Source organism: Delphinapterus leucas, chromosome 13 (genome assembly GCF_059928025.1).
Source record: "Delphinapterus leucas isolate spDelLeu-1000000601 "Yukka" chromosome 13, BTC_Dleu_Yukka2, whole genome shotgun sequence".
In the NCBI taxonomy this organism is placed as follows: domain Eukaryota; kingdom Metazoa; phylum Chordata; class Mammalia; order Artiodactyla; family Monodontidae; genus Delphinapterus; species Delphinapterus leucas.
In genome coordinates this window covers 16,508,380-16,520,530 of record NC_143141.1, presented here as the reverse complement: position 1 = coordinate 16,520,530, position 12,151 = coordinate 16,508,380, and positions in this window count along the sequence as shown.

Genomic DNA, 12,151 nt, shown 5'->3' with positions numbered 1-12,151 from the left:
TGCATATATTGAAGAATCCTTACAATGTAAATTGACACAGCCACTATGGAGAACAGTGTGGAGGTCCCTTAAAAAACTAAAAATAGAACTACCATACAGCCCAGCAATCCCACTACTGGGCATATACCCTGAGAAAACCATAACTCAAAAAGAGTCATGTACCACAATGTGCATTGCAGCTCTATTGAAAATAGCCAGGACATGGAAGCAACCTAAGTGTCCATCGACAGATGAATGGATAAAGAAGATGTGGCACATATATCCAATGGAATATTACTCAGCCATAAAAAGAAACGAAATTGAGTTATTTGTAGTGAGGTGGATGGACTTAGAGTCTGTCATACAGAGTGAAGTACGTCAGAAAGAGAAAAACAAATACCATATGCTAACACATATATATGGAATCTAAAAAAAAAACGTGATTCTGAAGAACCTAGGAGTAGGACAGGAATAAAGAAGCAGACGTAGAGAATGGAATTGATGTCACTGGGAGGGGGCAGTTTACCTGAGACGAAGTGAGAGAGTGGCCTGGACTCTCTCTATATACACTATCAAATATAAAATAGATAGCTAGTGGGAAGCAGCTGCGTAGCACAGGGAGATCAGCTCCATGCTTTGTGACCACCTAGAGGGAGAGGATAGGGAAGGTGGGAGGGAGACACAAGAGGGAGGGGATATGGGGATATATGTATACATATAGCTGATTCACTTTGTCATACCACAGAAACTAACACATTGTAAAGAAATTATACTCCAATAAAGATGTTAAAAAAAATGCTGGAGAGGGTGTGGAGAAAAGAGAATCCTCCTACACTGTTGGTGGGAATGTAGATTGGTGCAGCCACTATGGAAAACAGTATAGAGTTTCCTTTAAAAACTAGAAATAGAGCTACCATATGATCCAGCAAGCCCACTCCTGGGCATATATCCAGAAAAGATGAAAACTCTAATTCAAAAAGATATATGCACCCCAATGTTAGCAGCACTATTTACAATAGCCAAGACATGGAAACAATCCAAGTGCCCATCAACAGACAATTGGTTTAAGAAGATATAATATATATATACATGGAATATTACTCAGCCATAAAAAAGGATGAAATACTGCCATTTGCAGCAACATGGATGGACCTAGAGATTATACTAAGTAAGTCAGACAGAGAAAGACAAATATTGTATTCTATTACTTACATGTGGAATCTAAAAACTAATACAAATGCATCTATATACAAAACAGAAACAATCTCACAGACATAGAAAATAAACTAAAAAAATAAGAATAAAAAAACAGTTTAATCTCACTATTAATTGGAGAAGTGCAAACAAAAATGAAATATTACTTTTGTCTTCGAGATAAAAGTTTCTTAATGTAGAATGATGGCAAAAATAGGGGGTAATCGCTGCTCTTATGTAATGATCCAGTCACTTGGAGGGAGATTGAGGAGAATCTATTAAAGTGAAAGTTCCAAAACAAAATTAGGTACATACATACAATAAAATATTATTCAACCTTAAAAAGGAAGGAAATTCTGACAAATGCTACAACATAGTTGAACACTGAAGACATTATGACAAGTGAGATAAGCCAATAACAAAAGGACAAATTCTGTATGATTCCACCCAAACAAGGTACTTAGAGAAGTCAAATTCAGAGTCAGAAAATAGAACAGTGGTGGTCTCGGGATTAGGGTAGGGGAAAATGGATTTAATGCGTAATAGGTACAGAGTTTCAATTTTGCAAGATTAAAAAATTTCTGTGGATAGATTGTGGTGATGATTGCACAGTATGTGAATGAACTTAATGCTACTGAAAATGGTTAAAATTGTAAATTTTATGTTGTGTATATTTTACCACATTTTTTAAATAATATTTTTTAATAAACTAAAATGAAAGCTTTAAAAAAATTTTTTTAAACTATTTGAGGTTTCAAATTCCCTGTTATATAATCATCACCTTTTTCCCTTGCATTTTTTTACACATAAATAAGTTGTCTTTCTTTTGTTTAGGGAATAAGCTTAAGAAGGTTTCATTAGGTTAAGAAGATGTGCTGGAATATAGTTGTCTTGTTCAGCTATCTGAAACAAAATAAAAAACTAAAAGTAATTTTTTTTTAAAAAGCTGCTTGACCCCACATAGAGAACAGAGTTGTGGTTGCTAAGGGGAGAGGGGTTGGGGAAGGGGTGGACTGGGTGTTTGGGATTAGTAAATGCAAACTCATATACAGAATAAATAAACAGCAAGGTCTTACTGTGTAGTACAGTGAATTATATTCAATATCTTGTGATAGATCATAATGGAACAGAATATGAGAAAGAATATTTATATATGTATAACTGAATCACTGCTGTACAGTAGAAATTAACACAATAAAATAATTGTGTTAATTGTTTTATTGTGTTAACACAATAAAATATTACTTCAATAAAACAATTTTTAATACTTTTTAATAATCATTAAGGTATATATAATCATAACTTTAGCAACTGTACATTTTGATGTTTATCAGAAATGAATTTTACATAACAAAAAGGAAGAAGCTGCCAGGGCAGCAAAATTGCAGTCTCTACCCCAGGCAGCAGACCTTGGGTTCTATTTTTTTTTTTTCACACACACACACTGTATTTTATTTTTAGAAGAGATAAATAAACTGACACCAAGCATTGTAAATGGGTGACCACAACAAAAGCAACAATGGTTGCAATTACCAAACACAAAACACACTCATACTATGTCATAATATTGACATTCAGTCCAGTAATCCTCCACTGTAACAGCTCCTTTACTTTGCAGGAAAAATTGATTTGTATATTTTTTGCCTCTAAGTCCTTGTGGGATATATTTTTTATTCAAACAGAAAGTCACAAAAATTATAACCATCCTCATCAGTTCACTCAGTCCCATGTAATTAATTTTTTTTATCTTGATCTTTTGTTAGCACTTTTATGAATTCATCAGTTTTCCATTAGAGTTCTGAAAATGCTTATCCATTCAGTTCAGCAATATAGTCAGTTACCAGAAACCTGTACTTGTCAGAGTCTTTTCCATGAATTCCTTGAAGATGAAACCCTTTTAAAGGAACATATTTGCAAAAGCATCAGAGTACACCCAGAACTGTCTGTAAATGACAAAAGACTTAAAAATGACCATGGTTAAAGATTTGATGAAAGTTCATAATAATGCAATTGACAAGGAAATTTAGTTATTTCTGAGATATACATTTTAAAGTAATAACTAGAATTATGACTTATAACATTAGACCAGAACATATAAGATTTTTAGAAATTTCATTTAATGTCTGAAACATTTATATTAACCTATTTCCATACAAATAACCCAAAGAAAGTTAATTATTAGTTGTTTTTTTTGTCTGTTTGTTTGTTTCTTTATACTGCAGGTTCTTATTAGTCATCAACTTTATACACATCAGTGTATATATGTCAATCTCAATCACCCAATTCAGCACACCACCATCCCCACCCCACCACAGTTTTCCTCCCTTGGTGTCCATACGTTTATTCTCTACATCTGTGCTCAACTTCTGCCCTGCAAACTGGTTCTCCTGTACCATTTATCTAGGTTCCACATACATGCATTAATATACAATATTTGTTTTTCTCTTTCTGACATACCTCACTCTGTATAACAGTCTCTAGATCTGTCCATGTCTCAACAAATGACTCGATTTCGTTCCTTTTTATGGCTGAGTAATATTCCATTGTATATATGTACCACAACTTCTTTATCCATTCGTCTGTCGATGGGCTATTGAAAAGAGTGCTTCAATGAACGTTGGGGTGTATGTGGCTTTTTGAAGTATGGTTTTCACTGGGTATATGCCTAGTAGTGGGATTTCTGGATCATATGGTAATTGTATTTTTCGTTTTTTAAGGAACCTCCATACTGTTCTCCATAGTGGCTGTATCAATTTAACTTCCCACCAACAGTACAAGAGGGTCCCCTTTTCTCCACACCCTCTCCAGCATTTGTTGTTTGTAGATTTTCTGATGATGCTCATTCTAACTGGTGTGAGGTGATACCTCTTTGTAGTTTTGATTTACATTTCTCTAATAATTAGTGATGTTGAGCAGCTTTTCATGTGCTTCTTGGCCATCTGTAAGTCTTCTTTGGAGAAATGTCTATATAGGTCTTCTGCCCATTTTTGGATTGGGTTGTTTGTTTCTTTAATATTGAGCTGCATGAGCAGTTTATATATTTTGGAGATTAATCCTTTGTCCGTTGATTCGTTTGCAAATATTTTCAAAATATTATTACTTCAATAATAATTATTATTTATTATTATTTCAATAAAAAATTAGAAAAAAAAAAGCTGCTTGACCCATAGACCTCTCATTTCCCAGTCCTGCCCTGTCCCTCTAGCCTCTCATTTGTGTACATTCAAACCATCTTTCTTACTCTCTTTCTCTCTCCCCCTCCCTCTGTTTGCCAGTTATGACCTCGCTTATTCATACTGAACAGTGTTACCAATTATATTTGTGCTGGAGGAGTATTAGAGTGATCCAGTCTGAGGTACTAACAGTATGAGTGAGACAGGAAAATTTGTCGAATAATGCTGAAAAATATTGCTGAGCACTTTAAGGAATATAAAAGTAGTATGAGTCAAGAAATGGCCCAACCCTCATTCTGGTTTGACAGAGTGCCAAAGTACTCAGAATAGTACTTTACTGTTAAATGCAGGATAATGTATTTAAAGGAAACTTGTGTGTCCTGAGATATAAATGCTTCAAGTATTCAAAATAAAAGGTCTAGTGATGACTGTAATTATCAAGGAAGGTTGCCTAGAATGGTAGTACAAGGTTTTAAGGCCAGGCAGCTCTGTATTGGAGAGAGCTCTGAATAGCAAAAAGAAGAACTGAAATATTTAAGGGTGGAAAATAACCACTGTGTGGGACTTTTGTTTATTTTTTTCCATGTGTTTAGAGCAGGGTTATGATATAATAAAATCAGTTCTTTTATAATATTATTCTGAACAAATGTATGAACATCTGCCCAATGGATGTAATGCTATTATTTCCTAAAATTAAAGGATCACAGCATACCACAGCTGAGAAAGACTTAAAGACCACTCATTTATTAATTGCAAAAAGTGGCCCATGAGCAGAATATAACCCACAGACTTTTGTGTGAACCAAATAGTGATTTACAAATTTGATTCAATATTCAAAAATTAGATTTCACATGAAAATCCGGAATTGTAAATTCACCTTAAAAAACAGAGGTAGAGTGGCTCCCATAGGAAATTTGCACAAGCCTCTTAGATAACCTCATCCACCAGAGGGCAGACAGCAGAAGCAAGAAGAACTACAGGCCTGAAGCCTGTGGAACAAAAACCATATTCACAGAAAGATAGACAAGATGAAAAGGCAGAGGGCTATGTACCAGATGAAGGAACAAGATAAAACCCCAGAAAAACAAGTAAACAAAGTGTAGATAGGCAACCTTCCAGAAAAAGAATTCAGAAAAATGATAGTGAAGATGATCCAGGACCTTGGAAAAAGAATGGAGGCAAAGATAGAGAAGCTGCAAAAAAGTTTAATAAAGACCTAGAAGAATTAAAGAACAAACAAACAGAGATGAACAATACAATAACTGAAATGAAAACTACACAAGAAGAAATCAATAGAGGAATAACTGAGGCAGAAGAACGGATAAGTGACCTGGAAGACAGAAAGGTAGAATTCACTGCTGTGGAACAGAATAAAGAAAAAAGAATGAAAATAAATGAAGACAGCCTAAGAGACCTCTGGGACAACATTAAACACAACAACATTCACATTATAGGGGTCCCAGAAGGACAAAAGAGAGAGAAAGGATGAGAGAAAATATTTGAAGAGATTATAATCCAAAACTTCTCTAACATGGGAAAGGAAAGAGCCACCCAAGTCCACAAAGCACAGTGAGTCCCATACAGCATAAACCCAAGGAGAAACATGCCAAGACACATAGTAATCAAACTAGCAAAAATTAGAGACAAAGAAAAATTATGGAAAGCAGAAAGGGAAAAACAAAGAACATACAAGGGAACTCCCATAATGTAAACAGCTGATTTCTCAGCAGAAACTCTACAAGCCAGAAGGGAGTGGCATGATATACTTAAAGTGATGAAAGGGAAGAACGTACAACCAAGATTACTCTACATGGAGAGGATCTCATTCAGATTTGACAGAGAAATGAAAAGCTTTACAGACAAGCAAAAGCTAAAAGAATTCAGTACCACAAAACCAGCTCTACAACAAATGCTAAAGGAACTTCTCGAAGTGGGAAACACAAGAGAAGAAAAGGACCTACAAAACCAAACCAAAAACAATAAAGAAATGGTCAAAGGAACATACATATCAGTAATTACCTTAAATGTGAATGGATTAAATGCTCCAATCAAAAGACACAGGCTTGCTGAGTGGATACAAAAACAAGACCCATATATATGCTGTCTACAAGAGACTCACTTCATCCCTAGGGACACATACAGACTGAAAGTGAGGGGGAAAGTGAGGGGATGGAAAAAGATATTCCATGAAAATGGAAACCAAAAGAAAGTTGGAGTAGCAATACTCATATCAGATAAAATTGATTTTAAAATAAAGAATGTTACAAGAGACAAGGAAGGACACTACATAATGATTAAGGGATCAATCCAAGAAGATATAACAATTGTAAATATTTATGCAGCTAACATAGGAGCACATCAATACATAAGGCAACTGCTAACAACTATAAAACAAGAAATCAAAAGTAACACAAAAATAGTGGGGGACTTTAACACCTCACTTACACCAATGGACAGATCATCCAAAATTAAAATAAATAAGGAAAGAGAAGCTTTAAATGACACAATAGACCGAATAGATTTAATTGATATTTATAGGACATTCCATCCAAAAACAACAGGTTACACTTTCTATTCAAGTGCGCACAGAACATTCTCCAAGATACATCATGCCTTGGGTCACAAATCAAGCCTCAGTAAATTTAATAAAACTGAAATAATATCAAGCATCTTTTCTGACCACAACACTATGAGATTAGAAATGAATTACATGGGAAAAAAAACGTGAAAAACACAAACACATGGAGGCTGAACAATATGTTACTAAATAACCAAGAGATCACTGAAGAAACCAAAAAAGAAATCAAAAAATACCTAGAGACTAATGACAATGAAAACACAAGGATCCAAACCCTATGGGATGCAGAAAAAGCAGTTCTAAGAGGGAAGTTTATAGCTATACAAGTCTACCTCAAGAAACAAGAAAAACCTCAAATAAACAATCTAACCTTACACCTAAAGGAACTAGAGAAAGGAGAGCAAAGAAAACCCAAAGTCAGCAGAAGGAAAGAAATCATAAAGATCTGAGCAGAAATAAATGAAATAGAAACAAAGAAAACAATAGCAAAGATCAATAAAACTAAAAGCTGGTTCTTTTAGAAGATAAACAAAATTAATAAACCACTAGCCAGACTCATCAAGAAAAAGAGGGAGAGTACTCAAATCAATAAAATTAGAAATGAAAAAGGAGAAGTTACAACAGACACCACAGAAATACAAAGCATTCTAAGAGACTACTACATGCAACTCTATGTCAATAAAATGGACAACCTGGAAGAAATGGACAAATTCTTAGAAAGGTATAACCTTCCAAGACTGAACCAGCAAGAAATAGAAAATATGAACAGACCAATCACAAGTAATGAAATTGAAACTGTGATTAAAAATCTTCCAACAAATGAAAGTCCAGGACCAGATGGCTTCACAGGTGAATTCTATCAAACATTTAGAGAAGAGCTAACACCCCTCCTTCTCAAACTCTTCCAAAGATTTGCAGGGGAAGGAACAATCCCAAACTCATTCTATGAGGCCACCATCACCCTGATACCAAAACCAGACAAAGATACTGCAAAAAAAAAGAAAATTATAGACCAATATCACTGATGAATATAGATGCAAAAATCCTCAACAAAATACTAGCAAACAGAATCCAACAACACATTAAAAGAATCATACAGTATGATCAAGTGGGATTTATCCCAAGGATGCAAGGATTCTTCAATATATGGAAATCAATCAATGTGATGCACCTTATTAACAAATTGAAGAATAAAAACCATATGACCATCTCAATAGATGCAGAAAAAGCTTTTGACAAAATTCAACACGTTTATGATAAAAACTCTCCAGATAGTGTGCCTAGATGGAACCTACCTCTACATAATAAAGGCCATATACGACAAACCCACAGCAAACATCATTCTCAATGGTGAAAAACTGAAAGCATTTCCTCTAAGATCAGGAACAAGACAAGGATGTCCACTCTCACCACTATTATTCAACATAATTTTGGAAGTCCTACCATGGCAATCAGAGAAGAAAAACAAATAAAAGGAATTCAAATTAGAAAAGAAGAAGTAAAACTGTCACTGTTTGCACATGACATGATACTACACATAGAGAACACTAAAGATACCACCAGAAAACTACTAGAGTTAATCAATGAATTTGGTAAAGTTGCAGGATACAAATTAATGCACAGAAATCTCATGCATTCCTATACACTAATGGTGAAAAATCTGCAAGAGAAATTAAGGAAACACTCCCATTTACCATTGCAACAAAAAGAATAAAATACCTAGGAATAAACCTACCTAGGGAGACAAAAGACCTGTATGCAGAAAACTCTGAGACACTGATGAAAGAAATTAAAAATTATACCAACAGATGGAGAGATATACCATGTTCTTGGATTGGAAGAATCAATATTGTGAAAATGACTATACTACCAAAAGCAATCTACAGATTTAATGAAACCCCTATCAAATTACCAATTGCATTTTTTACGGAACTAGAAGAAAATGTCTTAAAATTTGTATGGAGACACAAAAGACCCCGAATAGCAAAAGCAGTCTTGAGGGAAAAAAACAGAGCTGGAGGAATCAGACTCCCTGACTTCAGACCATACTACAAAGCTACAGTCAACAAGACAATATGGTACTGGCACAAAAACAGAAACATAGATCAATGGAAGAAGATAGAAAGTCCAGAGATAAACCCATGCACCTATGGTCAACTAATCTATGACAAAGGAGGCTGGGATATACAATGGAGAAAAGACAGTCTCTTCAATAAGTTGTGCTGGGAAAACTGGACAGCTACATATAAAAGAATGAAATTAGAACACTCCCTAACACCATACACAAAAATAAACTCAGAATGGATTAGAGGCCTATATGTAAAACCGGACACTGTAACACTCTTAGAGGAAAACATTTCAAGAACACTCTTTGACATAAATCACAGCAAGATCTTTTTTGATCCATTTCTTAGAGTAATGGAAATAAAAACATGAATAAACAAATGGGGCCTAATGAAACTTCAAAGCTTTTGCACAGCAAAGGAAACCATAAACAAGACAAAAAAACAACCCTCAGAATGGTAGAAAATATTTGCAAATGAATCAATAGACAAAGATTAATCTCCAAAATATATAAACAACTCATGCATCTCAATATTAAAAAACCAAAAAATTGTATCCTAAAATGGGCAGCAGACTTAAATAGACATTTCTCCAAAGAAGACATACAGATAGCCAAGAAGCACATGAAAAGCTGGTCAGCATTACTAATTATTAGAGAAATGCAAATCAAAACTACAATGAAGTATTACCTCACACCAGTTAGAATGGGCATCATCAGAAAATCTACAAACAACAAATGCTGGAGAGGGTGTAGAGAAAAGGGAACCCTCTTGCGCTGTTGGTGGGAATGTAAATTGATACAGCAACTATGGAAAACAGTATGGAGGTTCCTTAAAAAAATAAAAATAGAATTACCATATGATCCATCAATCTCACTGCTGGGCATATACCCAGAGAAAACCATAATTCAAAAAGCCACCTGCACCCCAATGTTCATTGCATCACTCTTTACAATAGCCAGGTCATGGAAGCAACCTAAATGACCATTGACAGATGAATGGATAAAGAAGATGTGGTACATATGTACAATGGAATATTTCTCAGTCTTTAAAAGGAACGATTTGGGGTCCTTTGTTGAGACGTGGATGGATCTAGAGACTGTCATACAGAGTGAAGTAAGTCAGAAAGAGAAAAACAAATATCGTGTATTAGTGCATATATGTGGAACCTAGAAAAATGGTACAGATGAACCAGTTTGCAGGGCAGAAATTGAGACACAGATGTAGAGAACAAAGTTATGGACACCAAGGAGGTAAAGCCATGGGGGGTTGGGTGTGGTGGTGTGCTGAATTGGGCAATTGGGATTGACATGTATACACTGATGTGTATAAAATTGATGACCAATAAGAATCTGCTGTATAAAAAATAAATAAAATAAAATTCAAAAAACAAAACAAACAAAAAAATAAATAAACTAACGAAATATTCACATTTAAAAAATAAATAGAGGTAAAAGTTACAACCAACTATGAATATAACAAAAAAGAAACGGACTTACAGATATAGAGAACAAACTAGTGGTTACCAGTGGGAAGAAGGGAGTGGGGAAGGGCTATAAAGGTGTAGGGAATTAAGAGTTATAAAATATTATGTACAAAATAAGCTACAAGGATATATTGTGCAACATGGGCATTATAGCCAATATTTTATAATAACTATAAATGGAGTCTAACCTTTAAAAATTGTGAATCATTATATTGTGCACCTATAAATTATACAATAGTATACATCAGCTATACTTCAATCAAAAAAAAAAATAAGAGACAACTTAAAAAAAAAAATAGATGAGATATGTTACAATCACACCTCTGCATGTAAATAATGTGATATGGCAGAGTGCCTGCCATCTTTGGATGGTAAACGACTGCTCCATGTTGACACAGTGCCCTGTTCGGAAGAAGGTGAACTGTGATTAGCCTCAACAAAGACCTCAGAAGATCCCATGGGAAGCTCTGGAACTGGGATAGTCTTTCAGATTTTCCCAAGTCAAAGCAAGGCGGAAAGACTTTGTACTTGTGTGTCAAACAATCATTGCAGACAGGCTGTCCCCAGAGAGGAAATGTAACCTTGGTTGAGGCAGCCCCCTTCAACTGAGAGCAATTCTCAGAGAGAGACTCAAAGCTACCAGCCACCAACATTCTCATAGACTTGGGGAATTAGTGCTGCTGTCCTGAAGGGTTGCTGCTCCACAGAATCCACTTGGAGAGATTAAACCACTTATCAAAGGTCACATGGTTATTACTTTTTGGTGCCATAATTAAGTCCAGGTCTATCTGATTCTGGATCCATGTTCTTTACCTTAAAATTCTTCAAGTAACTTTACTGTGATATTGTGATTTATAAGAAGAAATATATATTTAGTCTTCATCCACAGTTCCTGGCTCATGGCTTCCAAACCCCTTGGAATTTTCAGAATTAAAAGAGCAATGGGTGCACCTCTTATTATAATGTTTGGTCTCTAGTCTAAGTTCCTGAAATTGATTCAGAACCATACAAGTGAAATGGGTGTCATTATTCATAACAAGCCCCTTTCCAACACAATTGTGTTTATGTTAATGAGGTGACTTTGGGTAAGCACCTAAGGATGGCAGCTTATTGCCAGTAGAACTGGCCATGAACAGAGGGTTGCAAATTTCAGGCTCACCCCCTGATTTCTGGGGAGATGAGAAGGGCTGGAGGCTGAATCAATCACCAATGAGCAATGATTTAATTAAGCATGCCTGTGTAATGAAGCCTAAATAAAAATCAAAGGAGGTGATTAAGAGAGTTTCCAAGTTGGTAGACCAGAACGCTTCCACGTGCCCCCATACTGGACCCCAAACTCCATGAGGACAGAAGTTCCTTTGTTCAGGACTTTGCCCTATGTATCTCTTCATCTGGCTATTGATTCAGATCCTTAATATCCTTTGTAATAAGCCAGTAACCTAGTGAGTAAGTAGGTTTCCTGAATTCTGTGAGCTGCTCTAACAAATTAATGGAACCTAAAGTGGGGGTAGGAAACTGCAATCTGTAACCAGAAGCTCAGGAAACAACCTAAGTTTGTGAATGGTGTCTGGAGGGCAGTCTAATGGGACTGAGCCCTTAACCTGTGAAATATGATGTTATCTCCAAGTAGATAGTGTCAAATTGAGTTGAATTGTAGGGTACCTGGCTAGTGTCCAAG